This window comes from Tursiops truncatus, chromosome 5, assembly GCF_011762595.2.
Source record: "Tursiops truncatus isolate mTurTru1 chromosome 5, mTurTru1.mat.Y, whole genome shotgun sequence".
In the NCBI taxonomy this organism is placed as follows: domain Eukaryota; kingdom Metazoa; phylum Chordata; class Mammalia; order Artiodactyla; family Delphinidae; genus Tursiops; species Tursiops truncatus.
Window position 1 is genome coordinate 19,922,866 of NC_047038.1, and position 12,483 is coordinate 19,935,348.

General features: G+C 35.6%; 2 long non-coding RNA genes across 5 annotated transcripts in view; one reads left to right on the forward strand and one right to left on the reverse strand.

Moving 5' to 3' along the window:
* LOC141278747 (uncharacterized) overlaps positions 1 to 12,483 on the forward strand; it is a 134,678-nt gene that overhangs the window by 74,743 nt on the left and 47,452 nt on the right. The window lies entirely within an intron of this gene.
* The window catches only part of LOC141278748 (uncharacterized), a 171,185-nt gene that overhangs the window by 29,071 nt on the left and 129,631 nt on the right, over positions 1 to 12,483 (reverse strand). For 2 of the 4 annotated variants that reach the window (XR_012331890.1, XR_012331888.1), the window contains exon 4: positions 7,977 to 8,042. The exons of 1 other annotated variant lie outside the window; for it this stretch is intronic. This is a non-coding gene — a long non-coding RNA (uncharacterized lncRNA). The remainder of the gene's footprint in view (positions 1 to 7,976; positions 8,043 to 12,483) is intronic. One more of the 4 variants, XR_012331891.1, reaches the window with a different exon arrangement.

The window sequence follows — 12,483 nt, forward strand, 5'->3', positions numbered from 1 at the left end:
AAAGAATGTAGATCTTGGGTCAAACAGATATGGGCTTGAAATTTTGTTAAATCACTACTCGCTATGTGATCTTGCACATTTTGCTTAATCCCTCAAAACTTCTGTTTTATGTGAAATGAGGAAAACGGTAACAATTTTATAGGTGTGCTGTGAAGATTAAATTATTTATGTAGAGTACCTAGTACAATACAGATATCTAATAATTGTTGGTCATATGTTATACTATTTGATTCTCCAGTTTTTTTCAGATCAACATGAAATGTAGAAATTATTATAAAGATTAGCTTATGACTCTTTATAAAGAAATAATTTCTACAGCTTCCTGAGGTGCTTGCTAGGAAAGTTGTTTACATCCAAAGACTCAGTGTTTTTTTTTTTAAATAAATTTATCTATTTTATTTATTTATTTTTGGCTACGTTGGGTCTTTGTTGCTGCCCACAGGCTTTCTTTAGCTGCAGCGAGTGGGGGCTACTCTTTGTTGCGGTGCACGGGCTTATCATTGCAGTGGCTTCTCTTGTTGTGGAACACGGGCTCTAGGAGCACAGGCTTCAGTAGTTGTGGCTCACGGGCTCTAGAGCACAGGCTCAGTAGTTATGGCGCCCGGGCTTAGCTGCTCCACGGCATGTGGGATCTTCCCAGACCAGGGCTCGAGCCCATGTCCCCTGCATTGGCAGGCAGATTCTCAACCACTGTGCAACCAGGAAAGCCTGGGAATCAGTATTTTAAGGAATTTGATTCCTGTGGGAAACATTTTAAGGAATTTAAACTACTTTTAATTCTCTAATTACAGAAGGAAATTTTTAAAATTCTCTTACAACATTTGTCACCATCTTAACTAATAGAATTTTCTAATTGAATTTTGCTATTCTTTCAAAATGTGTATATGTTTTGGTGGTAGGGGCAGGCAAACAGGTAGAAAGTGGCAGAATAGAAAATGAAAGAGAACATCTGTTTCTATTTTCATAATGGCTTGTATCAGTATCTTTTCTAAAAAAAAAGTTATTCCATTCATTTCTGATGTACTGACCTGGAGGCTTCTTCATAAAATTTACAACTCATTATGAGTATCATACATTCTCAGTGTGTATGTTTATATCTCATGTTGTAACAAAACAAGATTTAAGAAGGCTTATCAAAGACATAAAGCGCTACCAAGAAAATATAGTGAAATGGGGGTACAAGCTTAAAGCAAGAGGAGGCCATAAGTGAGTACAGTTCCAAAGGCACATAGTAAGTTACTAAGAGGGATTCAACAGGCCGAGGCACATGCATGGTTCTTGTTTCTTGCCTTTTATTGCCTTATATTTGTTCTTTTTAAAGAGAGAAATATGAGCTATATAATTCATGATGTACATAAAATAATAGTAATAATCACTGTGGCCCTTCGCAGTGAAAATTACAGCTCTTCTAAATGTGGACAGCCATGGAATAATTTCCTACTAGACCAAGAAATTATCTCTATGGTGACCCACCTAATAAAAATATCTTCTAAGTCTGGCACCTGTCCCAGTCCTTTGAAAGACCAACATTGTTTTCTAGATTTTTAAATACTATGTTTTATCAATTTTAACATAGACTTTAAAAAATATATATTTTAACATCCTTGAAGTTGGAATGTATCTCACAATCCATGGGATTTTATGTTCAATGAAGCATGCTATTTCATTTGAACTGTTTCACTCAAATACCCAGGAAGTGTTTTGTTATGTACAAACCTGGTCTTTCATTATGTGCAAGCCTCAGTGTTTAAAAATGTTTAATTAAGCCAAAGAAATCATCTGATATACATTCTTCAAAGGCATGTCATGTTAAATTTAAGTTTCACAGATTTCCCTAGACTATAATGTCCATTTGGTCTCTGAATGCATAACATGTATTTATCTGTGCTCACCATGTCCTTAGGATAATATTAAATTTATTTGGTATTTTGAAGGCCACAGAACTGTCTGGAACAGTACTGGGTAGCAGCCTTGTTTGGAATTTAAAAGAATACATGCAGGTAATTGAAAGTAGTTATGAAGAGATAAACAAAATTTCAGTTATTGTACCAGAGTGTTTAATTTCCCTCTCTAGAGATGAATAAACAGTAATTTTTCTGTGAATGGCACTACACTATTATGTGATTTATTTGAAGAAATTTGTTAGTAAGTTTACTAAAATATTTATCTGAAACAGTGGAAGCAGTAAGCTAGATTTAGAAGACTAGGGTGGAAGTAGGGCCAGAATGTTCTGGTCTTATTAAACTTCTAGTGCTACTTTCAAAGATCTCTTTTGATTAAAAAATGGTGCAGGCTAGGAGATGTGTACTCTAAACATGATTTGAAATTTTATTGACAGATGACTTCTTTCTTTGAGTTACCAGTGCCATTTATTAAAAGCAAAATAAATACACTTTACTTTCCTGCAGCACAGAACAGCTACAAAGCAAAGTGAAGCTATTTCAAAATGAATTGCATTACATGTTAAATTATTGCTTGAGGGAGTGTAAATAGGAATTTAGAGATACTAATGTTTTCTTTCGTTAGTTCTTTTTTACAATTAGATTTAGAGGCCATACATATGTATAGCCATGTGTATATCCATATATATATGCACACACACAAAATGAGTCTTAATTTAAGTTTACATTCGTTAAATTATTCAGATATTTAAAGGTTGAAAATATACAAAATAATAAACCTCATGAATGTATGATGGTAATGGACAATAACGATTCTGATTTTTCTGGAAGATAGCTGGGAACAACCAATGAAAAGACTCAACAGGAAGAAATTCTAAAATAAAAGTCTATATTGTTGTAGGGAATAGAGAATAGTTAAGCACCATTCTCTATTTCTATAGTTTATTTTAACCAAAATCTGGCTCTGAATCAAGACAGTCTGGCTTAAGTCCTGGTTTTAGTAATTATTACCTGTGTGCTTTTGGGGCAAGTTTCTTAACTTATCTATGCCTGCATTTCTTCATAAACAAGATAGGAATAATAATAATAGTTCCTTGTTGAGGTTTTTTATGATAATCAAATGAGTAAGTACATATAAAGTATTTAATTAGAACAGTGCTTGACATGTAAGTACTCAATATATGTAAGCTATTGCTGCTGCTTTGAGATGTCAGTTATTGACATATGTTGATGTTAAGATATCTGAAATCGGCCTTTATAAACATGTAGGAGTAGAGAAAAATAATCAAGTCATGTTGGGCTTTACAAGAAGCAGGACATGCAATATTTAAGTTAAAGGAAGATAAGGGTCATCTAGTTGATCCCCTTATTTTTACAGATAAAGAAACAGATGCTTGTGGGAGAAAGAGCTTCATCTAATATCTAATATACACCAAACTACTGGCACAGTAAAATCTAGAACCAAATTTAACACTTTTTCCAAGGCTCTAGGTGTCATAACAAAAGTGTCACTGTGGAGCATTTCAAATGAAGTCTGAATCGGTGAGGCCACCACTCAAAATATGAAATGAAAGTAAAAGATAAAAGATTCATTCAATTATGAAGAGAAGTACGAACAGAGGGAGGGCATATACGTATAGCTGATTCACTTTGTTTTACAGCAGCAACTAACATAACAATGTAAAGCAATTCTACTCTAATAAAGATAGTAAAAAATATCTGAAATGAAAACTAAAGCTGAATTTACTGATTACTTAAGTAAGGAAGAACTAGACTGAATAGGCAAAGGCTCATTAAGTGAAGTGGTGATTTTATATAGGGTTTGGGGGGAAGAATTTGTTCAAGTGTGTATCTGTTTCAGGGGCAGGAGTGGGTAGATATCAGTCTGAGAGAAACGGTTGTGTTGCTTCCACAGGAGAATGTGTTGATAGTGTGTTGACCTCAGCCTTAGAAGCATGTTTTCTAGAGTAAGTTGTCTGCTGACTGGCTGACTTTCAAAGTTGCAAGGGTGCCCCTGGTTGGTTGGCTTTCAGAGGCGTGTTCATTGAAGCAAGTTGACATTGATCTATTATACAGGTTTAACTAGCTTTGCTGGTTATTGCCATGGCTATAGAACAACCAATGTTTTCCTAGGAGTGCAAGACTACTTTTTGTTTTTAAAACAATACTCTGGTGGAAAATTGTTCAGGATGATGAATAAGTAATTATGAAGATGATTTGTTTGTTTCATATCATATAGAAGCATCATGTTAAAACACCAAGATAAATACACAAAAAAGAGGGAAACTTACAGTAAGGAAGACACATTGTTTCCTCACAAGAGCCAGAGCTTAGGGAAGGCCACTTTTCTTCCCCTTCCATGTATCCGTTAAGCAGAAGGAAGCAAATGGAAAATCTTTTCTTCCCAGTTGGAGAGCTTGAAAACCATAATTACTCCATGAAAGAGCCTTTCCAACCTTGGCATTGAGCACACACTCCTCTCCTGGCCTCTCTTACTGTGTCTCCTCCAGAATTGGGTGTCTTGCCTCCACTTTGAGGGCTCCATCACTGTCTCCAGATCCTTTTCTTTATTATACAATCCTGAGCCACAATATCTGCTTGATGAATCAAACCACATTCTATGAGCAGGGGACACAATTATATCTATCTACTCCTGCATTTTTCCTCTTGTCCTGACTCACCTAACATATTTAATAAGATATTAAACCAAATGTGTCACCACCATTAAAAATAAAAATAAGCAATGGGAAGGGATTTCTGCTCCTCTTTCTTTCACAACTATATCATCTGAAGGGTAAGCCCAACAAATAAGTGACTTCTTGAATCAAGAAATATACCTAGTGATTGATGCTCCTTGGTCAATGCATTTAATCTGTTATTAAACTCTGTTGTGATTGCAACTGCACTATGTCTCCTCCTCATAACAAGAGCCTTAAATTGGACTTATGACAGATCTCACTGGAATTAATGCCACCTGTTTCTCGCCGGACTGCCTGCCTTATCTGGGATACTATCAATACAAATAATGCTATCTTTATTGCTGGAACTTTGAACTGGCTACTCCTCTGCACAGGGATTAATATAAAGATCAGAAGATTTAACCTATAGTTTAAAGGCTTAAAGTAGTTAAAGTATTTTAAGCTTCTGGTAGCAAGGGACTCTCCTCCCTACTTTAAGGCACAAACCAATGGGCAAGACATGGGCCAAACACATTAGTGATTGCAGGCACATGGTAGATGATCAAGCATCTCAGAATTACCATCTCAATCTTTGTCTGGGTTTCCCTAGGAAAATAATGGCTGCAGGGCAAACTCAATAGGCTCAAGAACTCTCTCCAGTCCACAGCTACCAAGAGATCCACCAAGAGAGTCTAATAGCATACAACTTTTTCATATAAAAGAATCATTGGAAGTCATTTCTAGGAAGCTAATTTAAGTTGTATAATAATTGCTGTAGTCAGTGTTTACCTGCCCAAACTGTGAGAACACCATGTCTAAAACATAGATTGGAATGAAACTAATCTTTATTGAACACTTGCAATGTACAGGATTCTTTACATGTATTATTTAAGTTAATCACATAAGTCCCACAAGACAGGTATTATTACTCTATTAGTCAGAGGAGGACATTGAGGCTCAGAGAAGTTAAATTACTTGCTTTAAGTCAGTCAGAAAGGGAGAGCTGGCATTACACTCTCCAGTTTATTAATTTCTAAAACCCAGAGTCTTTCTACACCATGTTGACTCCTGAAAAAAGAAATGACATTTTAAATAACTTTAGTAAGTTTTTCTTTGCTCTATGGTAGATGATGCAAAACAGAAATGTAAAAGGTAGAATATTTAAAATAAAAATTTATTTTTAAAAATAGCTTGTGTGGAAACAAATGTTTGGGTGGCTGCGAATGAACTTAAGAGAAGCTATCTGTTGGGGTGAAAAACATACAGGATGGAAGTGAGAACACATAGGATGCTGGGTGCAAGCACTGGAGGAATGTCACCTGAGGATGAACAACACAGAAGATGTGAGGACTTAGTCTGATGGTTTCCTACTTTACTAACTTTTGTGTTCCTCAGCATCTATCATAGAGTAGATTCTTAGTAAATGCTTTTTGAATTCATGAATTAAGTGTGACAAGATTAGAGATTGTCTCCTTTATTAGAGCCTTGCACCCCAGGATTGTAAGGAAGACTTGGAAGATTTTGACTTGTCTATTCTTTGTGTCAGGCATAGCTGAACATCCTGGTCTTTCAGCTCTGAAAGATATTGGCTGTATCTGACCTGTTGTGGAGATGTGATAGAATGAGAACAGAGCACCCTGGAGTAGAGCAGCCCCAGAGGCATATCATGGCTGCTTCCAGGGCTCTCTAGAATGGCAGCCCCAAATATATTATCAAAGGTGGAGCCATTTTCTGAAGACACTGTCAGCACAGGGTGCTATAAGATTATTTATTATCTCATTTATCTAGATATTTAGGTTATGTATGTCATAGTGATATGTAGCACATTGGTTTGTCAGGCTGTGGATAAAGAAGAGAATGAAGCATTGTTCTATTGTAACAAATCTATCTTTCATCTTAAATAATTATGTTTAGTGTTTCTTTGCAGACAGAAGTTTAAAATCCTTACATTATGCTTCCACCAGGGATTAACAATAATCAGAGATTTGGAAGGAAAGTAGAAGTATATAATTGTCATTTGGATTCCAAGCCTCTTTTAAAAATGTCTACCCAGAGAGAGCCAGCTGTTTCTTCTAACAGGGTTTTATGAGGTAATACAGTTGACCCTTGAATAACACAGGTTTGAACAGTGTGGGTCCACTTTTATGCAGATTTTTAAAAATACATACTAGAGTACTACAAAATTGGCAGTTGGTTAAATTGTAGATGTGGAACCACTGACACAGAGGGCCAACTGTAAAGTTACATTTGGATTTTCGATTGCACATGGGTTTGGTGCCCCAACCCCTGAGTTGTTTAAGGGTCAACTATTCTTTTAGTGGAAAGGGGCAAATGACATAGATGGGATTATAGAGGCATTTGTAGGATCCTGTTATGTGGTGAATGGGCAGCATTGTGCTTCTTTAAATGTCTAACCCATTGAGTGTAGATAATTATTAAAATTGATACTTGTCAGAAAAGATTCCATAGAGAATCAATGATTCTTTAATGAACAATTGTTAGAAAATCTAACCAGAAAATTGTAAATCTAGTCAGAAAATAACAAAAATTAGAGCAGAAATAAAATAAAGACTAAAAAGACAATAGAGAAGATCAATGAACGTAGGGGCTATCCTTTGAAAAGATTAAAAAAAAATTGTTAAGCTGTTAGCTAGACTCACCAAGAAAAAAAGAGATAGAACTCTGATTAAATAAAAAATGAAAGTGGAGTTGTTATAACTGATTACAGAACACAAAGGATCATAAGAGACTACTATGAATAATTATATTTCAACAAATTGGACAATGTTGAAGAAATGAATACATTTCCTGAAACATACAACCTACCAAGACCAAATCATGATGAAACAGAAAATCCGAACAGACCAATTAAAGGTAAGGAGATTAAATCAGTAATCAAAAAGCTCCCAACAAACAATTAGTAACTTAACTAATAAAGGACATATACGACAAGCCTGTAGCTAAAAGCACACTCAATTGTGAAAAACAGAAAGCCTTTTTTCTGAGATCAGGAACAAGACAAGAATGCCAACTTTCACCACTTGTATTAAACATAATTTCAGAAGTTCTAGCCAGAGCAATTAGATGACATATTATATATAGAAAACTCTAAAGACTTCATCAAAAAACTATTAGAACTAATACATGAATTTACTAAAGTTGCAGGATAAAAAAAAATCAATACAGTAAGTCCCCAACATATGAACGAGTTCTATTTGGAGAGCACATTCATAAGTCCAATTTGTTCATAAGCCCAATAAAGTTAGCCTAGGTACCCAAATAGCACAATCGGCTATATAGTACTGTACTGTAATAGGTTTATAATACTTTCCACACAAATAATACATAAAAAACAAACAAAAATAAAGAAAACATTTTTAATCTTACAATACAGTACCTTGAAAAGTACAGTAGTAGCAGCTACATCACTGCTGCTTTTATGCTTGCTTCTGGACATCCTGGGCTTGAAATAAAGATAATGTATTATTGTACTATGTACAGTACTGTACAGTAAAGTACACAAATGTACAACCACTTGTAGAAGATGCATGCATGTGACAATGTATGCCAGACATGTGAACTAACTTATGTGATTGGACATGCAAACACATGTTCGCATCTTTGAAAGTCAGCAACTTGGAGGTTTGTATGTAGGAGACTAGTGTACACAAAAATCTGTTGCATTTCTATACACTGATAACAGACTATCAAAAAGAAAAATTAATAAAAGAATCCCATTTATAATTGCATCAAAAGGAATAAAACATATAGGAATAATTTTAACCAAGGAGGTGAAAAACTTATATATTGAAAAATACAAGACATTAATGGAAGAAATTGAAGAAGACACAAATAAATGGAAGAACATTCTGTGATCATGGATTGGAAGAATCAATATTGTTAAAATGTCTCTTCTACCCAAGGTAATCTGTAGATTCAATACAATCCCTATCTAAATTTCAATGGCATTTTTCAAAGAAATAGAACAAAAATTGTAAAGCATGTGTGGAAGTTAAAAGAACCCCATATAGCCAAAGCAATCTTGAGAAAGAAGAACAGAGCTGGAGGCATCATGCACCCTAATTGTAAACAATATTACAAAGCTACAATAATTAAAACAGTATGAAATTGGCATAAAAGCAGACACATAGATCAATAGAACAGAATAGAGTGCCCAGAAATAAACCCATACATATATGGTCAATCAACTTATGAAAAAGAAGCCAAGAATATACAATGGGGAAAGGACAGTCTCCTCACTAAGGGGTGCTGGGAAAACTGGACAGCCAAATGCAAAAGAATAAAGCTTGATCACCTTCTTACACCACACACCAAAATTAACTCAAAATGGATTAAAGACTTGAATGTAAACAAATAAAAAACAAGGTCATAGATGCAGTGAACATATTGGTAGTTGCCAGAGATAGAAGGTGAAGGGTGGGAGAAATGGGTGAAGAGAGTATAAATTTACTAATAAATGTTTTTAAAAAGAATAAGACATTTTCCTAGATAACTACCTTACAATTACTGCCCTTAAATCACTAACAATAGTTTCATGATATCATCTAGTATCCAGTTCATATTCAAAAAAAAAAAAAAAAAAACTTGTGTGTAGTCAATCACAGTTCAGCTTACTGTGTGGTTATAGGCAGAGTAATTGCCTTCTCTGTGTCTCGTTTCCTAATATGTAGATTGAGAGGGTTAACTGGAATGTGTGGTACTTTCTGGCCTTATGATTCCATGACATTACCTGAGGTTAGGAGGGTTTAAACAAACAATAGAGCAAAACAAACAAATCAAATTTCCTTGACTTAATGGGTCCCTGGCTCCCTGAAGCCCCTGAGGCATTTCTGCATTACCCGCCATGGCAGTGCTTCTAACAAGAGTGGTCTGTAGGGCAGTCTCCATTCCACTGAAGGTGCTCATGGTTTCCAATGACTGCCATGCTGATACGTGCAGTAGTCACTTGGCTGCTTCCTGGCAGCATCTGATCATGCTCACCTTGAAACACTCTCTTCTCTTGGCCTCCATGGAACCATTTCTCCTGCCTCACTAGATGATTCTTCTCTGTCTCTTTTGTTCTTTTTGGATCTTCTTTTTCTGCTCAACCTTTGAAAGTTAGAGGATCCCAGAGTCCTGGTTCTATCCTTCACTAACTACATTCTATTTTTAAGTGGGTCTTTTTATTTTTATTGGCTTTAAATGTTATTTATATGTTGATGGCCTTCAAAATTATAACCATTGTTGACTCCTCCACTTAACTCCAAATGCATGGCTAACGGACATTTCCAAACTCAGCACAGCCAAAACAGAACTTGTAATTTTACACCTCTAAACCCTTCCTCCCTCAGCATTCCCCAGTTCAGCAAGTAGCACTATTTTTTAACCAATTGTTGAAGCTGAGCATTTAAGACCTATCCATAATTCCTCTATGTTCCTCACACTCCAGATATTATCTGTTTCAGCTATGTACTGCTACATAAAGAACTACCACAAACATAGTGGCTTAAAAACAGCAATTTATTGATATTCTTTCTCACAATTCTATGGGTTAGTTGGGAGATTCTCCTGCTAGTTTCACCTGCACTCATTTGGCTCATTCAGCTGACTAGTTGGCTGAACTGTAAGGAGACTTTATCCACATGTCTGGCAGTTGATGTTGGCTGTTAGCTGGAGTGCTTTGGCTCTTTTCCACGAGTCTTCATCCAATAATAAGCTAAATATGCTTTCCTGTAAAATGGTCTCACGGCAACATTTCAAGAGAGCAAAACCTGAAGCTGCAATATCTCTCAAGGCCTAGCTTTAAGATTTGCATAAAGTCACTTCTTCCCTAACTTACTGGTCAATCAAGTCATAAGGCAACCAGATTCAAGAGGGTGGATAGATTCCATCTCTGGATTGGAGGAGAAGAAATTCACCTTGCAACAGGTCATGTATGTTGGGATGGAAGAAATTTATGGAAACTAATTTATCACATAACCCATAGATTCCACCTCTGGATGGGAGGAGAAGAAATTTACCTTGCAATGGGTCATGTATGTTGGGATGGAAGAAATTTGTGGCAGCTAATTTATCACATAACCCATCTACATATCCTATGAGTTCCAGTTCCAAAATATATCTTGAATATAACTACAGTTGATCCTTGAACAACACTGGTTTGAACTGCATGGGTCCACTTATAACACAAAATTTTTTTCAATAGTAAAAATACTATAGTACTACATGATTGGTTGTTGATTGAATCAGCAAATGCAGAACCACAGATGCAGAGGAACTATGTATAATTCACAAAATTATATGCGAATTTTTGACTGTGTGGAGTGTTGGCACCCCTAACGCCCACTTTGCTCAAGGGTCAACTGTACTACTTCTGAACTACTGCAGCCTGTCCATGACAGTAATATCTTAATAGCTTTTCACTGTTATTAGGACAAGATTTAAAGTCTGGAGACAACCCCGGAGGTGCTCCACAATTCAGCTCCCACTTAACACTCTGACTTTATCCCCTAAAGTCACTCTCCTTGATTACAATGCTCCTGGATAATTCAGCTGATATTCAGTGAAAAAGGTACATTGTCTTTTTTCCCCATTTTTTGAATTTTTAAACATGTTGAGGTTTTTTGTTTTTTTGTTTTCTTTTAATCTTTGGGTCTTTGCCTTGAATGTCTGCAACCAAACATTCACTTGGCTCACTCTTCTCATTGACATCTCACCCAGCTCAAACAGCTCTACAGAGAGGCCCTTCTTTGACCTTCTTAACTGTATCTAACAATTATTTTCTCTAGCTAGCCACTCTTTTTTAAAAATTGTATTTTATTGTGATAAGAACACTTAACAAGAGATCTTAGCAAACTTTTAAATGTACAATATGTTACTGTGGACTATAGGTACAATGCTGTACATCAAATCTCTAGAGCTTATTCATCTGATTAAATGAAATTTTATGCCCCTTAATTCATAACTCCCATTTCCTTCTCCCCACTACCCCCTGGAAGTCACCATTCCACTCTTTGATTATGTAAACTTCACTATTTTACTTTCCTTATATAAGATGAATCATGCATATTTGTTTGTATGTGATTGGCTTATTTCATTTAGTATAGTGTGCTCAGGTTCATCCATGTTTTCACACATGACATAATTTCCTTCTGACTTTCCTTCAGAATTAAGGCTGAATAGTATTCCATTGAATGTATATACCATATTTTCTTTACATATTCATCTGTTGATGGACATTTAGGTTGTTTCCACATCTTGGCTATTGTGAATAGTGCTGCAATGAACATGAAATGCTAATATATCTTTGAGATCCTGATTTCATTCTTTTGGCTAAATACCCAGAAAAAGGATTATTGGATCAAATGGTAGTTCCATTTTAAGTTTTTTGAGGAACCTCCATACCGTTGTCATAGTGGCTACACTATTTATCATTCTCACCAACAGTGTGCTAACGTTCCAATTCATCCACATTCCTGCCAACACTTGTTGCCTATTTTTTTATAATAGCCATCTAAATAGGTGTGAAGCGACATCTCATTGTGGGTTTGATCTTTATTTCCCTGATGATTAGTGATGTTGAGTACTTTTTAATGTATCTGTTGGCCATTTGTATGTTTTCTTTGGAGAAATGCCTATTTAAGTCTTTGACCCATTTTTTAATTGGGTTATTGATTTTTTCTTTTTGAGTTGTAGGAGTTCCTTACACATTTTGAACATTAATCCACTGTTGGATATACGGTTTGCAAATATTTTCTCCCATTCCATAGGTTAACTTTTCCATCTGTTGTTTGTTTCCTTTGCTGTATAGAAGCTTTTTAGTTTGATGTAGTCCAGCTTGTTTATTTTTGTTTTTGTTGCCTGAGCTTTCAGTGCCATATCCAAGAAATTATTGCCAAGACCAG